Source organism: Pholis gunnellus (assembly GCF_910591455.1).
Source record: "Pholis gunnellus genome assembly, chromosome: 3".
NCBI classification, from domain to species: domain Eukaryota; kingdom Metazoa; phylum Chordata; class Actinopteri; order Perciformes; family Pholidae; genus Pholis; species Pholis gunnellus.
In genome coordinates this window covers 11,741,378-11,746,197 of record NC_136529.1, presented here as the reverse complement: position 1 = coordinate 11,746,197, position 4,820 = coordinate 11,741,378, and positions in this window count along the sequence as shown.

The following is a 4,820-nucleotide window of genomic DNA, read 5'->3' as shown; positions in this document are numbered from 1 at the left end:
CGTCGCTTCCACGGGAGCGCAGTGTCGAAGCGGTCAGGTCCGTGTGCTGTGGAGGTTTCTGGTCATGCTGCTGGCGTCTCTCTCTCTCTCTCTCTCTCTCTCTCTCTCTCTCTTACTCTCTCTCTTCTCCCTCCTCTCAAACACGACTCGCCCGGTATCCTGAGGACACACGCGGAGGCATCAGATTACCGTTTAGCTCATAACACTGATTTATACAACTGTGGAACTCTTTTGTTTTAAAGCTGAATTTTGATTTCAAGCCCAATCAATTAAATTACTACTTATTTATTTCGACATTTGAGCTAGTTGAACTCCATACCAAGATTAGGGTGAAATAAAACAGCTGGAATCAGCAGCCGGCTAACTTAGCTTAGCACAAATCACTGGAAAGAGGGTGAAACCACAAAGTCTGTCTCTCACACAAAAGATGACAAATCAACACGGTGTATCTTGTTTGTTTTAACCGGAATGAAATATACAAAAGTCGAAACACGTCAGTTTAAAGAGTATTAGCCATAGCATTACTTTTGCCAACCAACAGAGACCCCCTTAAAGTCTTAAAGTTAACTAGATTTTTACATGAACACAGTTTTCAGGCTTTGTGCTAAGCTAGCTCCATATTTACATAGAGCCATATCACCTGACTAAGTCTCGGCTAGAAAGAAACTAAAATATTTAGCGTATTAAAGGTATTTCTCAAAACAGAACGTGGTTACCTGTGTATGAATGACTGCTTGTTTTCTGACTGACTGTATAAGGTTTAGTGGACTATTGCTGACATTACAGTCGCATCCCTCTCACCACAGTCACGCTAACACACATGCTATGGACTCATTTGGCAGGACTGAGTTCACCTGCTGAAAAACAGCAATAGTGGAGAGAGACAATGTGATGAATTCTGCATTTAAATCAGCCCAAAGTCAGCGGTGCAGGGAAACCCTTTGAGTGTTCATTCACTAACAGTTCGCTTAGTGCAGGACAGACTTCTTTTAATCATGCTACATCTCTACAGACTCTGTTGCTTTGAGGATCTTAGACTAACCCCAACCTAAACCTCACTCTATTTTTAACACTAAAACCATGCAGTGAAATCTACAGGCTGCTTTTTTGCAGACACAGTTTTTCACATTTTCAAACCCACTCATCTTGAAGTCACATCTTGTTATCTCGGTGTGTTGTATGTTTTAATGTAATAATATCATTCACATGAGGTTAGATCACAAATTAAAACGTTTAGCATTAAACCTGCTGGTGTCACTCGAGGCTCATTTACACATGAAACTGCAAAGGATGTGGCATCACACGAGTCCTGCTGGCTAAATATTCACCTGATAGGCTGACAGATTCTGGTCAGATTTGGTTTGAAGCTTCCGGTAGAATGCAGAGCAGCCCGGTGAATAACAGTTTCCGCAACCAAAAAGTTCAGCCAGTGAAGAACTCAATGTTCCTGTTTTTGTCAGTGTCACTTGACCAGCCTCTGACCTTCTGTCTGCTCCAGTGACTGCACGGTGGCTCGGCATGTCAACGATAATCATAATTCAGTCCGAATTTTTGAAACATTTTTTTTGATTCAGACTGAGAATTCAGGCACAATTGAAAACGAATGACTCTGATTGTGCAGCAGAATTCAGTGTAAAACAAATACAAATTAAGTGTGTGAACAGATACATGACAGTGACGCTTGTCAAAAATCTAAGTGAAGTTTAACTTCTGTGTCTTTTCAACCTAAAGCATTAAAACACTAAAGATATGAAACCCCACTCTTGTGCGATCACTTTTTTTCAAAAGCAGCAAAATCGACGTGTAGTTCAATTATGCTACTTTCACTCTTCTTAACAGTCAGCTTGACTTCAGCTGCCTTTGATCTGTCATAACTCTGTACTGTGAAGTCAGACAGCTGGCACACTTTGCTTACAGACCTACACACACACAAACACACACACACACACACGCATGCTCTTGCTCTTTCTCACATGTATAACAGTCCTGCCCACGCAGAATTTATTTGTGCTGAACTAGAAAAAAATGATGGTATCTGGTATCTGAACACGTTCATCATCTAAGTGCTTGTGTATCTTTACAAGACTCTCCTACAACTGTCATGACACTGGAGTTTTCAGGCCGAGGAGGGGAACAAGCTGTGGTGACAAAAATCAAACCCTTCAGCACTGGTGCGTAACTCCAGGATTTCAGTCCCATCCTCATATATGTATATATATATATATATATGTACATATATATATGTATATATATATATTGGAAAATATAAGAACTGAATCTGGATGTCATAGTGTTAAATTAAGTGCACTGATTGGTCGTTCCTCCCAACGTTCATACTTTCTTGCTCTCAGAGGCCCCAGTTGGTTGGGATGAGCACCAAGACAAACAGGGTCTGGCCTGTATAGGCTTGCTTTGGTGCGTTAGCCGCCCACGTCCACGTCCCTACGAGCAGTGAGATGTTCCCACAGATCTCTGCTTTACTGATCGTCCCATGGACCAAGAACTGAGAGCAAAGCGTGTTTCCTCTGTCTTTGTTGAACGTCGATGCGTATAAATTGTTTGTGTGAGAGGATCAGGGAATATGTTTCTCATCATCAGTTTATACTTTTCGCCTGTTGTAGCAACATAGTTGTGTTTCACGTGTATATGTCGTGTGGTTTGTGTTACTGCTGTAATGCTGTTAGAAGCACATATTGAAAGTGACCCGTTCCTTTAGCTTTATTTAACTGAAAAAACGTGTGACATTAAAGGTTGGACATTAAATAATTTGAAAAGAAGAACTTAAAAAAAAAAGGTAAGCAAAAAACACACATAGGCATTCGGAGAAAACTGAGTTAATGTGCATAGAGCTGCATTATTCTCATAACCGGCTCAAAGGGCCATGTTAATTAAAGGGAGACACAACAATAATGCACTTAAATTAACTGATTTATTCCCAAAGAATATACCAATTCAAGTGCAAAAAGAGCTAATTAGATGTGGATGGCAGTCTCTCCGAGAGGTCTAAGATGGCAGCTTTTATAGTGACTGGAAGCATTGGTTCTAGTCAGCCCAAGCGGAGGGCCCCAAGTACATGAACCTGAGGTAGAGCAAACATGGCATGACCAATTCTGTATTCTGTACCAATACAGAACATTTCCACATGTATGTAGTGCCATCTGCTGGCTAAGTGCAGGTAGTTCACCCCATGACTCTATTAAGGAGCATGAGACTGTAGGTCTGAAAGTTTAACAAATATTCACAACTCCTTGAAAATGGCTTGTTGACGCCACAGGACTTTCACAACAAGCTGCTATATTCTGCTCGGATCAAGTCTTGATGAGCCAATATCCCATCATTTAAATATATGAAGTCAGCTCCGAGGTGAATTGCCACAACAGCAACAGATCAGTCAAACAATATCTGTAATAAAAGGATAATTTTAAATGATTTTATGGTTGTGTTAGACTTTGTAAGACTTAAAGTACGATGTTCCCTTTCCCCCCTCTATAATATCAATGAAGTACCTGGTGAGTTAGTCAAAACTGTGACATTGCAGCTAAATGGCGAGAAAGTAGCAACAATCACTAATTTTTGGACTGAACTTCAAGTTTGTTCTATGACTACAAAGTCATTGTTGCCTTTGTAGTTGCACAGAATATTTCTAAGCAGGAGGAAACCCATTCAAGGCATCCTCCACCTGCCCTGCTGATGTGCCCTTGAGCAAGAACACAGAGCAAACAGAGCTGTCACTAACCTTACACTGTGAACTCGCCATTTGGCCTCAATAAAGCATTACAATACACCAGTGTTGCTGTCAAATAAAAGATCTGATGACTTCATTGGGAGGAAATCAATTTTGTATGGCCCGAAATCACGAGTTTGTCTCAGAGAGCTCGACAAGCAGCTACAACGAGCAGAAACAGCCTCACACATGCACACAGACATTACAAGTATAGACCTACCTGGTGTCAGTTCAACCTCAGTAAATCAGTGACCTTAGATCTTAAATATACTGTATGGCCTGTACTTTAAAAGCCATTATGCAGTTGGGTCAATAATGGCATAATTATATTGATTCTGTCAACACACTCATAGTCATCACAGAATGTCTGAAAATGAAAATAGACACTCTAAACGTCTGAGCAAAAACCCTCAGTTTATAATACAAACGGTCTTTAAGCCTCACCGAAATTCTTACTTCTGAGATACTTTATGTACTGTATCCTACTTATCCAATCATGACACCTAAAGATGTGTATAAGACTGACATGGAGAGGCAGCTGTAGTCCTCACCTCTAGCCAACAGCTTAGCAGACACATAGTTGAATTATGCTTTTTCTGTGACTTATATTTTTTAGACCCGTAAGAGGTCTCATATCGCTAAATGTCTCATTGCAGTCTCAACATGCAGTTTTTAGCATTAATAGCAGCTACACGTATTTGCTATATAAATTCATTGGGTACTCAAGTGATTCAGTCCATTAAGTTTAAAGGGACTTGTGAAAGAGAGATTCAGCAAAAAAGAATCAAAACTGAAGCAGTAGAGTCCGACATATCCTGACTTTTTGTTTCTGGAATGGATCAAGCTCCAAAAACACAGAATCCTACATTTCCCACAATGCAACTTAATAGGATCTTTACCTTATACCCTCCCTGGTTGGTAAGTAGTAGTATCTTTCCATGCTCCCGGTTTGTAACATGACGGATCAACTGATCTTAATTAATGTGTGAAATCTATGTGGCTCTTTGAAGAAAACGTTGTCCCTGAAACAAAAGGCGCAGACATCAGCATGAATCTTACTTGGTGAATAAGTGGAATGACAGAACCACATCTTTAT